The sequence below is a fragment of the Hyla sarda genome, unplaced genomic scaffold (assembly GCF_029499605.1).
Source record: "Hyla sarda isolate aHylSar1 unplaced genomic scaffold, aHylSar1.hap1 scaffold_2741, whole genome shotgun sequence".
Classification (NCBI taxonomy): Eukaryota; Metazoa; Chordata; class Amphibia; order Anura; family Hylidae; genus Hyla; species Hyla sarda.
The window spans coordinates 17,449-30,831 of NW_026609442.1; the positions used below are offsets into that span (position 1 = coordinate 17,449).

General features: G+C 46.0%; 6 non-coding genes across 6 annotated transcripts; all 6 read right to left on the reverse strand.

Annotated features, from left to right (window-relative positions):
* Positions 1 to 1,284: 1,284 nt before the first annotated feature.
* Positions 1,285 to 1,475, reverse strand: LOC130325701 (U2 spliceosomal RNA). The gene has a single exon (XR_008870464.1). It is a non-coding gene; the product is annotated as a U2 spliceosomal RNA (small nuclear RNA).
* A 2,100-nt stretch (positions 1,476 to 3,575) lies between these two features.
* On the reverse strand, positions 3,576 to 3,766 carry LOC130325702 (U2 spliceosomal RNA). The gene has a single exon (XR_008870465.1). It is a non-coding gene; the product is annotated as a U2 spliceosomal RNA (small nuclear RNA).
* Positions 3,767 to 5,851: 2,085 nt separating this feature from the next.
* On the reverse strand, positions 5,852 to 6,042 carry LOC130325704 (U2 spliceosomal RNA). Its single transcript, XR_008870466.1, has one exon. It is a non-coding gene; the product is annotated as a U2 spliceosomal RNA (small nuclear RNA).
* Positions 6,043 to 8,130: 2,088 nt separating this feature from the next.
* LOC130325705 (U2 spliceosomal RNA) lies at positions 8,131 to 8,321 on the reverse strand. Its single transcript, XR_008870467.1, has one exon. It is a non-coding gene; the product is annotated as a U2 spliceosomal RNA (small nuclear RNA).
* A 2,089-nt stretch (positions 8,322 to 10,410) lies between these two features.
* On the reverse strand, positions 10,411 to 10,602 carry LOC130325707 (U2 spliceosomal RNA). Its single transcript, XR_008870469.1, has one exon. It is a non-coding gene; the product is annotated as a U2 spliceosomal RNA (small nuclear RNA).
* A 2,090-nt stretch (positions 10,603 to 12,692) lies between these two features.
* LOC130325706 (U2 spliceosomal RNA) lies at positions 12,693 to 12,883 on the reverse strand. The gene has a single exon (XR_008870468.1). It is a non-coding gene; the product is annotated as a U2 spliceosomal RNA (small nuclear RNA).
* Between the last annotated feature and the right edge of the window lie 500 nt (positions 12,884 to 13,383).

Below are 13,383 nucleotides of genomic sequence, written 5' to 3' on the forward strand. Positions count from 1 at the left end.
TGGGCCTGGACACAGCAGCGGCTGCAATATCTCAACGGAGAATACGTTTATATATATGTGTGTGTGTGCGCGTATATATATATATATATATATATATATATATATATATATATTTCTCCACCGAAATCACTTTTAAACCCATTTCCACCTTTTTTTCCCTTCTCTTCCTCTTACTTTTTTTTCACGTTTTTTTACGTTTTTCTCCTTTTCGCCTCTTTTCTGGGCGTATTATTCTTCTTTTTCTTCTTTTTTTTTGTCTAATGCATACCCCATCAGTGCAGCAATGCTTATTCAATACCGCCAGCAGATGGAGACACTGGGGGATAATTTTCTAAGGATTTATACTGATTTTTCCTGTCTGAATTTGTCGCACAGAAAGTTGCAGGCCAAATATGTGTGACATTTCTGCGACTTTAGCTTCTAGAGCATTTTTACAACATTATACATAGGTGCTGAATACATAAAAAGCGACTGTTCAGCGACAGACAAGTCGCATCGGCTGAAAGTAGGCCAGAATGTCAGTCCATGTTGGAGCAGGTTTAGATACAGTCTAAAGTATAGATCTCAAAGTCTGTGCACAGAATTTAGCAAGGGCCTCGCACCTTCTGATGCATCAGGTAGGTGCACAATAGCATAGCCTAACCCTCTGTACTTTGGTCTATATTGATGCGGGACATAGACAGCCAGCTGATGACCAATCCATTAGTGCAATGGATGGCTGGAAGCATTTGTCTTTGCCTTTGCAATACCACAGAAGCAATGCATGGTCAATGTACAGCAATGACACACCTGTGTGAACAGCCAGGAGACCCCCCCCCCCCATGTTATGTTACATAGTTACATAGTTAGTACGGTCGAAAAAAGACATATGTCCATCACGTTCAACCAGGGAATTAAGGGGTAGGGGTGTGGCGCGATATTGGGGAAGGGATGAGATTTTATATTTCTTCATAAGCATTAATCTTATTTTGTCAATTAGGAACATTCAGCACCCACCCGCTATCAAGGCAGCTGCCTATCATGTCATGCCCTACCTGCACAGGTGTGCTGGCTACTCAAATGATCCAATTAAGGAGGCCATTTAGTCAGCAGCAGCAGAAGTCCTGTGCCTGGACGCTCCAACAGGGGCCAGACACAAGCAGAAGCAGAAGCAGCAGAAGCAGCAGCAGCACCACCTTTTGTTTTTTGGCTGCAGCAGCAGCAAGGCCCACAGGGCTGGCTAGCTGGCTAGCCAGCAAGCAGGTAGCAATGAAAGTAGGAATCTTTCTTTTTAACCCTGTAAGGGGGTGGTGCACTGTACCCGAAGATACTGCCATATCGGGTCAATGCATAGGGCGACGGAAGCAAGCTTCGAAATCGGCCCCCGTTCTCAAAAATCCATTTAATATATGGTCCCCAGATAGGGGACGTATCAGATATTAAACTGATAAGAACAGATACTACACTTGATCTTAGCCAAAAGGCCGAGAAGCGATAACCGTGAAAGGGGCGGGCCCAACAAGGTCCCCTTCATGGGCACTATCACTGCTTGCTGTCAGGGAGGCTGCCAGACAATTTTCCATGCACACTCTGGGCTGGGGGGCAGTCAACCACCAGTACACACAGCAGAACCTAAACCCATACCATTATTGCTAAGCAGCAAGACAGGGGCCCATTGCACTCCCACGGGGCCTTTTTAAATGCAATCCATAACCCGGATTTGCCAGGAACCCTTCTTACTCCTCCTACTTGCATGTGACACTGGGCTTAGGATCTGCATAGGAAACACACACACAAGCACACACCTACCTTTGTTGCCTGCAGATGCCTCCTTGGCTGTCCCCAAACGGTATCAAACCAACACCCACGGGAAGCTGTAAGCATAGAGGACATGCCTGCACCCCATTGGACTTACCTGTGTGGGTTAAATCCGGGTTATTTGACAACCTATGGCGGTGATGGTTCTGCTCAGGCAGAGCAGTGCTGATGCTCCTCATAAAGCTGTCGCTGCTGTGAAGGTTCTAGGTGACATCACAAATCCCTATGGTTACATACACAACAAAGCTGGGTTGTTGTTGTTTACACTCTGCAAGGCCTGTGGAAGTGAGTGACATCATAGCACTGTAGTTCTGAGGGTTCTAGATGGATGCAACAATCTCCTGTTGCTTCTATGAAGGCCATAATAGACGACATCACCAAACAGCTCCATAGTCACATACACAGCAAAGGAGAGATGTTGTTTACACCTAGTGATGTCAGTGGTATTGAGTGACATCACAGCACAGTGCTAAGGCTCCTGGGCCTGGACACAGCAGCGGCTGCAATATCTCAACGGAGAATACGTTTATATATATGTGTGTGTGTGCGCGTATATATATATATATATATATATATATATATATATATATATATATATATATATATTTCTCCGCCGAAATCACTTTTAAACCCATTTCCACCTTTTTTTCCCTTCTCTTCCTCTTACTTTTTTTTCACGTTTTTTTACGTTTTTCTCCTTTTCGCCTCTTTTCTGGGCGTATTATTCTTCTTTTTCTTCTTTTTTTTTGTCTAATGCATACCCCATCAGTGCAGCAATGCTTATTCAATACCGCCAGCAGATGGAGACACTGGGGGATAATTTTCTAAGGATTTATACTGATTTTTCCTGTCTGAATTTGTCGCACAGAAAGTTGCAGGCCAAATATGTGTGACATTTCTGCGACTTTAGCTTCTAGAGCATTTTTACAACATTATACATAGGTGCTGAATACATAAAAAGCGACTGTTCAGCGACAGACAAGTCGCATCGGCTGAAAGTAGGCCAGAATGTCAGTCCATGTTGGAGCAGGTTTAGATACAGTCTAAAGTATAGATCTCAAAGTCTGTGCACAGAATTTAGCAAGGGCCTCGCACCTTCTGATGCATCAGGTAGGTGCACAATAGCATAGCCTAACCCTCTGTACTTTGGTCTATATTGATGCGGGACATAGACAGCCAGCTGATGACCAATCCATTAGTGCAATGGATGGCTGGAAGCATTTGTCTTTGCCTTTGCAATACCACAGAAGCAATGCATGGTCAATGTACAGCAATGACACACCTGTGTGAACAGCCAGGAGACCCCCCCCCCCCCATGTTATGTTACATAGTTACATAGTTAGTACGGTCGAAAAAAGACATATGTCCATCACGTTCAACCAGGGAATTAAGGGGTAGGGGTGTGGCGCGATATTGGGGAAGGGATGAGATTTTATATTTCTTCATAAGCATTAATCTTATTTTGTCAATTAGGAACATTCAGCACCCACCCGCTATCAAGGCAGCTGCCTATCATGTCATGCCCTACCTGCACAGGTGTGCTGGCTACTCAAATGATCCAATTAAGGAGGCCATTTAGTCAGCAGCAGCAGAAGTCCTGTGCCTGGACGCTCCAACAGGGGCCAGACACAAGCAGAAGCAGAAGCAGCAGAAGCAGCAGCAGCACCACCTTTTGTTTTTTGGCTGCAGCAGCAGCAAGGCCCACAGGGCTGGCTAGCTGGCTAGCCAGCAAGCAGGTAGCAATGAAAGTAGGAATCTTTCTTTTTAACCCTGTAAGGGGGTGGTGCACTGTACCCGAAGATACTGCCATATCGGGTCAATGCATAGGGCGACGGAAGCAAGCTTCGAAATCGGCCCCCGTTCTCAAAAATCCATTTAATATATGGTCCCCAGATAGGGGACGTATCAGATATTAAACTGATAAGAACAGATACTACACTTGATCTTAGCCAAAAGGCCGAGAAGCGATAACCGTGAAAGGGGCGGGCCCAACAAGGTCCCCTTCATGGGCACTATCACTGCTTGCTGTCAGGGAGGCTGCCAGACAATTTTCCATGCACACTCTGGGCTGGGGGGCAGTCAACCACCAGTACACACAGCAGAACCTAAACCCATACCATTATTGCTAAGCAGCAAGACAGGGGCCCATTGCACTCCCACGGGGCCTTTTTAAATGCAATCCATAACCCGGATTTGCCAGGAACCCTTCTTACTCCTCCTACTTGCATGTGACACTGGGCTTAGGATCTGCATAGGAAACACACACACAAGCACACACCTACCTTTGTTGCCTGCAGATGCCTCCTTGGCTGTCCCCAAACGGTATCAAACCAACACCCACGGGAAGCTGTAAGCATAGAGGACATGCCTGCACCCCATTGGACTTACCTGTGTGGGTTAAATCCGGGTTATTTGACAACCTATGGCGGTGATGGTTCTGCTCAGGCAGAGCAGTGCTGATGCTCCTCATAAAGCTGTCGCTGCTGTGAAGGTTCTAGGTGACATCACAAATCCCTATGGTTACATACACAACAAAGCTGGGTTGTTGTTGTTTACACTCTGCAAGGCCTGTGGAAGTGAGTGACATCATAGCACTGTAGTTCTGAGGGTTCTAGATGGATGCAACAATCTCCTGTTGCTTCTATGAAGGCCATAATAGACGACATCACCAAACAGCTCCATAGTCACATACACAGCAAAGGAGAGATGTTGTTTACACCTAGTGATGTCAGTGGTATTGAGTGACATCACAGCACAGTGCTAAGGCTCCTGGGCCTGGACACAGCAGCGGCTGCAATATCTCAACGGAGAATACGTTTATATATATGTGTGTGTGTGCGCGTATATATATATATATATATATATATATATATATATATATATTTCTCCGCCGAAATCACTTTTAAACCCATTTCCACCTTTTTTTCCCTTCTCTTCCTCTTACTTTTTTTTCACGTTTTTTTACGTTTTTCTCCTTTTCGCCTCTTTTCTGGGCGTATTATTCTTCTTTTTCTTCTTTTTTTTTGTCTAATGCATACCCCATCAGTGCAGCAATGCTTATTCAATACCGCCAGCAGATGGAGACACTGGGGGATAATTTTCTAAGGATTTATACTGATTTTTCCTGTCTGAATTTGTCGCACAGAAAGTTGCAGGCCAAATATGTGTGACATTTCTGCGACTTTAGCTTCTAGAGCATTTTTACAACATTATACATAGGTGCTGAATACATAAAAAGCGACTGTTCAGCGACAGACAAGTCGCATCGGCTGAAAGTAGGCCAGAATGTCAGTCCATGTTGGAGCAGGTTTAGATACAGTCTAAAGTATAGATCTCAAAGTCTGTGCACAGAATTTAGCAAGGGCCTCGCACCTTCTGATGCATCAGGTAGGTGCACAATAGCATAGCCTAACCCTCTGTACTTTGGTCTATATTGATGCGGGACATAGACAGCCAGCTGATGACCAATCCATTAGTGCAATGGATGGCTGGAAGCATTTGTCTTTGCCTTTGCAATACCACAGAAGCAATGCATGGTCAATGTACAGCAATGACACACCTGTGTGAACAGCCAGGAGACCCCCCCCCCCCATGTTATGTTACATAGTTACATAGTTAGTACGGTCGAAAAAAGACATATGTCCATCACGTTCAACCAGGGAATTAAGGGGTAGGGGTGTGGCGCGATATTGGGGAAGGGATGAGATTTTATATTTCTTCATAAGCATTAATCTTATTTTGTCAATTAGGAACATTCAGCACCCACCCGCTATCAAGGCAGCTGCCTATCATGTCATGCCCTACCTGCACAGGTGTGCTGGCTACTCAAATGATCCAATTAAGGAGGCCATTTAGTCAGCAGCAGCAGAAGTCCTGTGCCTGGACGCTCCAACAGGGGCCAGACACAAGCAGAAGCAGAAGCAGCAGAAGCAGCAGCAGCACCACCTTTTGTTTTTTGGCTGCAGCAGCAGCAAGGCCCACAGGGCTGGCTAGCTGGCTAGCCAGCAAGCAGGTAGCAATGAAAGTAGGAATCTTTCTTTTTAACCCTGTAAGGGGGTGGTGCACTGTACCCGAAGATACTGCCATATCGGGTCAATGCATAGGGCGACGGAAGCAAGCTTCGAAATCGGCCCCCGTTCTCAAAAATCCATTTAATATATGGTCCCCAGATAGGGGACGTATCAGATATTAAACTGATAAGAACAGATACTACACTTGATCTTAGCCAAAAGGCCGAGAAGCGATAACCGTGAAAGGGGCGGGCCCAACAAGGTCCCCTTCATGGGCACTATCACTGCTTGCTGTCAGGGAGGCTGCCAGACAATTTTCCATGCACACTCTGGGCTGGGGGGCAGTCAACCACCAGTACACACAGCAGAACCTAAACCCATACCATTATTGCTAAGCAGCAAGACAGGGGCCCATTGCACTCCCACGGGGCCTTTTTAAATGCAATCCATAACCCGGATTTGCCAGGAACCCTTCTTACTCCTCCTACTTGCATGTGACACTGGGCTTAGGATCTGCATAGGAAACACACACACAAGCACACACCTACCTTTGTTGCCTGCAGATGCCTCCTTGGCTGTCCCCAAACGGTATCAAACCAACACCCACGGGAAGCTGTAAGCATAGAGGACATGCCTGCACCCCATTGGACTTACCTGTGTGGGTTAAATCCGGGTTATTTGACAACCTATGGCGGTGATGGTTCTGCTCAGGCAGAGCAGTGCTGATGCTCCTCATAAAGCTGTCGCTGCTGTGAAGGTTCTAGGTGACATCACAAATCCCTATGGTTACATACACAACAAAGCTGGGTTGTTGTTGTTTACACTCTGCAAGGCCTGTGGAAGTGAGTGACATCATAGCACTGTAGTTCTGAGGGTTCTAGATGGATGCAACAATCTCCTGTTGCTTCTATGAAGGCCATAATAGACGACATCACCAAACAGCTCCATAGTCACATACACAGCAAAGGAGAGATGTTGTTTACACCTAGTGATGTCAGTGGTATTGAGTGACATCACAGCACAGTGCTAAGGCTCCTGGGCCTGGACACAGCAGCGGCTGCAATATCTCAACGGAGAATACGTTTATATATATGTGTGTGTGTGCGCGTATATATATATATATATATATATATATATATATATATATATATTTCTCCGCCGAAATCACTTTTAAACCCATTTCCACCTTTTTTTCCCTTCTCTTCCTCTTACTTTTTTTTCACGTTTTTTTACGTTTTTCTCCTTTTCGCCTCTTTTCTGGGCGTATTATTCTTCTTTTTCTTCTTTTTTTTTGTCTAATGCATACCCCATCAGTGCAGCAATGCTTATTCAATACCGCCAGCAGATGGAGACACTGGGGGATAATTTTCTAAGGATTTATACTGATTTTTCCTGTCTGAATTTGTCGCACAGAAAGTTGCAGGCCAAATATGTGTGACATTTCTGCGACTTTAGCTTCTAGAGCATTTTTACAACATTATACATAGGTGCTGAATACATAAAAAGCGACTGTTCAGCGACAGACAAGTCGCATCGGCTGAAAGTAGGCCAGAATGTCAGTCCATGTTGGAGCAGGTTTAGATACAGTCTAAAGTATAGATCTCAAAGTCTGTGCACAGAATTTAGCAAGGGCCTCGCACCTTCTGATGCATCAGGTAGGTGCACAATAGCATAGCCTAACCCTCTGTACTTTGGTCTATATTGATGCGGGACATAGACAGCCAGCTGATGACCAATCCATTAGTGCAATGGATGGCTGGAAGCATTTGTCTTTGCCTTTGCAATACCACAGAAGCAATGCATGGTCAATGTACAGCAATGACACACCTGTGTGAACAGCCAGGAGACCCCCCCCCCCCCATGTTATGTTACATAGTTACATAGTTAGTACGGTCGAAAAAAGACATATGTCCATCACGTTCAACCAGGGAATTAAGGGGTAGGGGTGTGGCGCGATATTGGGGAAGGGATGAGATTTTATATTTCTTCATAAGCATTAATCTTATTTTGTCAATTAGGAACATTCAGCACCCACCCGCTATCAAGGCAGCTGCCTATCATGTCATGCCCTACCTGCACAGGTGTGCTGGCTACTCAAATGATCCAATTAAGGAGGCCATTTAGTCAGCAGCAGCAGAAGTCCTGTGCCTGGACGCTCCAACAGGGGCCAGACACAAGCAGAAGCAGAAGCAGCAGAAGCAGCAGCAGCACCACCTTTTGTTTTTTGGCTGCAGCAGCAGCAAGGCCCACAGGGCTGGCTAGCTGGCTAGCCAGCAAGCAGGTAGCAATGAAAGTAGGAATCTTTCTTTTTAACCCTGTAAGGGGGTGGTGCACTGTACCCGAAGATACTGCCATATCGGGTCAATGCATAGGGCGACGGAAGCAAGCTTCGAAATCGGCCCCCGTTCTCAAAAATCCATTTAATATATGGTCCCCAGATAGGGGACGTATCAGATATTAAACTGATAAGAACAGATACTACACTTGATCTTAGCCAAAAGGCCGAGAAGCGATAACCGTGAAAGGGGCGGGCCCAACAAGGTCCCCTTCATGGGCACTATCACTGCTTGCTGTCAGGGAGGCTGCCAGACAATTTTCCATGCACACTCTGGGCTGGGGGGCAGTCAACCACCAGTACACACAGCAGAACCTAAACCCATACCATTATTGCTAAGCAGCAAGACAGGGGCCCATTGCACTCCACGGGGCCTTTTTAAATGCAATCCATAACCCGGATTTGCCAGGAACCCTTCTTACTCCTCCTACTTGCATGTGACACTGGGCTTAGGATCTGCATAGGAAACACACACACAAGCACACACCTACCTTTGTTGCCTGCAGATGCCTCCTTGGCTGTCCCCAAACGGTATCAAACCAACACCCACGGGAAGCTGTAAGCATAGAGGACATGCCTGCACCCCATTGGACTTACCTGTGTGGGTTAAATCCGGGTTATTTGACAACCTATGGCGGTGATGGTTCTGCTCAGGCAGAGCAGTGCTGATGCTCCTCATAAAGCTGTCGCTGCTGTGAAGGTTCTAGGTGACATCACAAATCCCTATGGTTACATACACAACAAAGCTGGGTTGTTGTTGTTTACACTCTGCAAGGCCTGTGGAAGTGAGTGACATCATAGCACTGTAGTTCTGAGGGTTCTAGATGGATGCAACAATCTCCTGTTGCTTCTATGAAGGCCATAATAGACGACATCACCAAACAGCTCCATAGTCACATACACAGCAAAGGAGAGATGTTGTTTACACCTAGTGATGTCAGTGGTATTGAGTGACATCACAGCACAGTGCTAAGGCTCCTGGGCCTGGACACAGCAGCGGCTGCAATATCTCAACGGAGAATACGTTTATATATATGTGTGTGTGTGCGCGTATATATATATATATATATATATATATATATATATATATATATTTCTCCGCCGAAATCACTTTTTAAACCCATTTCCACCTTTTTTTCCCTTCTCTTCCTCTTACTTTTTTTTCACGTTTTTTTACGTTTTTCTCCTTTTCGCCTCTTTTCTGGGCGTATTATTCCTCTTTTTCTTCTTTTTTTCGTCTAATGCATACCCCATCAGTGCAGCAATGCTTATTCAATACCGCCAGCAGATGGAGACACTGGGGGATAATTTTCTAAGGATTTATACTGATTTTTCCTGTCTGAATTTGTCGCACAGAAAGTTGCAGGCCAAATATGTGTGACATTTCTGCGACTTTAGCTTCTAGAGCATTTTTACAACATTATACATAGGTGCTGAATACATAAAAAGCGACTGTTCAGCGACAGACAAGTCGCATCGGCTGAAAGTAGGCCAGAATGTCAGTCCATGTTGGAGCAGGTTTAGATACAGTCTAAAGTATAGATCTCAAAGTCTGTGCACAGAATTTAGCAAGGGCCTCGCACCTTCTGATGCATCAGGTAGGTGCACAATAGCATAGCCTAACCCTCTGTACTTTGGTCTATATTGATGGCGGGACATAGACAGCCAGCTGATGACCAATCCATTAGTGCAATGGATGGCTGGAAGCATTTGTCTTTGCCTTTGCAATACCACAGAAGCAATGCATGGTCAATGTACAGCAATGACACACCCTGTGTGAACAGCCAGGAGACCCCCCCCCCCCCATGTTATGTTACATAGTTACATAGTTAGTACGGTCGAAAAAAGACATATGTCCATCACGTTCAACCAGGGAATTAAGGGGTAGGGGTGTGGCGCGATATTGGGGAAGGGATGAGATTTTATATTTCTTCATAAGCATTAATCTTATTTTGTCAATTAGGAACATTCAGCACCCACCCGCTATCAAGGCAGCTGCCTATCATGTCATGCCCTACCTGCACAGGTGTGCTGGCTACTCAAATGATCCAATTAAGGAGGCCATTTAGTCAGCAGCAGCAGAAGTCCTGTGCCTGGACGCTCCAACAGGGGCCAGACACAAGCAGAAGCAGAAGCAGCAGAAGCAGCAGCAGCACCACCTTTTGTTTTTTGGCTGCAGCAGCAGCAAGGCCCACAGGGCTGGCTAGCTGGCTAGCCAGCAAGCAGGTAGCAATGAAAGTAGGAATCTTTCTTTTTAACCCTGTAAGGGGGTGGTGCACTGTACCCGAAGATACTGCCATATCGGGTCAATGCATAGGGCGACGGAAGCAAGCTTCGAAATCGGCCCCCGTTCTCAAAAATCCATTTAATATATGGTCCCCAGATAGGGGAACGTATCAGATATTAAACTGATAAGAACAGATACTACACTTGATCTTAGCCAAAAGGCCGAGAAGCGATAACCGTGAAAGGGGCGGGCCCAACAAGGTCCCCTTCATGGGCACTATCACTGCTTGCTGTCAGGGAGGCTGCCAGACAATTTTCCATGCACACTCTGGGCTGGGGGGCAGTCAACCACCAGTACACACAGCAGAACCTAAACCCATACCATTATTGCTAAGCAGCAAGACAGGGGCCCATTGCACTCCCACGGGGCCTTTTTAAATGCAATCCATAACCCGGATTTGCCAGGAACCCTTCTTACTCCTCCTACTTGCATGTGACACTGGGCTTAGGATCTGCATAGGAAACACACACACAAGCACACACCTACCTTTGTTGCCTGCAGATGCCTCCTTGGCTGTCCCCAAACGGTATCAAACCAACACCCACGGGAAGCTGTAAGCATAGAGGACATGCCTGCACCCCATTGGACTTACCTGTGTGGGTTAAATCCGGGTTATTTGACAACCTATGGCGGTGATGGTTCTGCTCAGGCAGAGCAGTGCTGATGCTCCTCATAAAGCTGTCGCTGCTGTGAAGGTTCTAGGTGACATCACAAATCCCTATGGTTACATACACAACAAAGCTGGGTTGTTGTTGTTTACACTCTGCAAGGCCTGTGGAAGTGAGTGACATCATAGCACTGTAGTTCTGAGGGTTCTAGATGGATGCAACAATCTCCTGTTGCTTCTATGAAGGCCATAATAGACGACATCACCAAACAGCTCCATAGTCACATACACAGCAAAGGAGAGATGTTGTTTACACCTAGTGATGTCAGTGGTATTGAGTGACATCACAGCACAGTGCTAAGGCTCCTGGGCCTGGACACAGCAGCGGCTGCAATATCTCAACGGAGAATACGTTTATATATATGTGTGTGTGTGCGCGTATATATATATATATATATATATATATATATATATATATATATATATTTCTCCGCCGAAATCACTTTTAAACCCATTTCCACCTTTTTTTCCCTTCTCTTCCTCTTACTTTTTTTTCACGTTTTTTTACGTTTTTCTCCTTTTCGCCTCTTTTCTGGGCGTATTATTCTTCTTTTTCTTCTTTTTTTTTGTCTAATGCATACCCCATCAGTGCAGCAATGCTTATTCAATACCGCCAGCAGATGGAGACACTGGGGGATAATTTTCTAAGGATTTATACTGATTTTTCCTGTCTGAATTTGTCGCACAGAAAGTTGCAGGCCAAATATGTGTGACATTTCTGCGACTTTAGCTTCTAGAGCATTTTTACAACATTATACATAGGTGCTGAATACATAAAAAGCGACTGTTCAGCGACAGACAAGTCGCATCGGCTGAAAGTAGGCCAGAATGTCAGTCCATGTTGGAGCAGGTTTAGATACAGTCTAAAGTATAGATCTCAAAGTCTGTGCACAGAATTTAGCAAGGGCCTCGCACCTTCTGATGCATCAGGTAGGTGCACAATAGCATAGCCTAACCCTCTGTACTTTGGTCTATATTGATGCGGGACATAGACAGCCAGCTGATGACCAATCCATTAGTGCAATGGATGGCTGGAAGCATTTGTCTTTGCCTTTGCAATACCACAGAAGCAATGCATGGTCAATGTACAGCAATGACACACCTGTGTGAACAGCCAGGAGACCCCCCCCCCCATGTTATGTTACATAGTTACATAGTTAGTACGGTCGAAAAAAGACATATGTCCATCACGTTCAACCAGGGAATTAAGGGGTAGGGGTGTGGCGCGATATTGGGGAAGGGATGAGATTTTATATTTCTTCATAAGCATTAATCTTATTTTGTCAATTAGGAACATTCAGCACCCACCCGCTATCAAGGCAGCTGCCTATCATGTCATGCCCTACCTGCACAGGTGTGCTGGCTACTCAAATGATCCAATTAAGGAGGCCATTTAGTCAGCAGCAGCAGAAGTCCTGTGCCTGGACGCTCCAACAGGGGCCAGACACAAGCAGAAGCAGAAGCAGCAGAAGCAGCAGCAGCACCACCTTTTGTTTTTTGGCTGCAGCAGCAGCAAGGCCCACAGGGCTGGCTAGCTGGCTAGCCAGCAAGCAGGTAGCAATGAAAGTAGGAATCTTTCTTTTTAACCCTGTAAGGGGGTGGTGCACTGTACCCGAAGATACTGCCATATCGGGTCAATGCATAGGGCGACGGAAGCAAGCTTCGAAATCGGCCCCCGTTCTCAAAAATCCATTTAATATATGGTCCCCAGATAGGGGACGTATCAGATATTAAACTGATAAGAACAGATACTACACTTGATCTTAGCCAAAAGGCCGAGAAGCGATAACCGTGAAAGGGGCGGGCCCAACAAGGTCCCCTTCATGGGCACTATCACTGCTTGCTGTCAGGGAGGCTGCCAGACAATTTTCCATGCACACTCTGGGCTGGGGGGCAGTCAACCACCAGTACACACAGCAGAACCTAAACCCATACCATTATTGCTAAGCAGCAAGACAGGGGCCCATTGCACTCCCACGGGGCCTTTTTAAATGCAATCCATAACCCGGATTTGCCAGGAACCCTTCTTACTCCTCCTACTTGCATGTGACACTGGGCTTAGGATCTGCATAGGAAACACACACACAAGCACACACCTACCTTTGTTGCCTGCAGATGCCTCCTTGGCTGTCCCCAAACGGTATCAAACCAACACCCACGGGAAGCTGTAAGCATAGAGGACATGCCTGCACCCCATTGGACTTACCTGTGTGGGTTAAATCCGGGTTATTTGACAACCTATGGCGGTGATGGTTCTGCTCAGGCAGAGCAGTGCTGATGCTCCTCA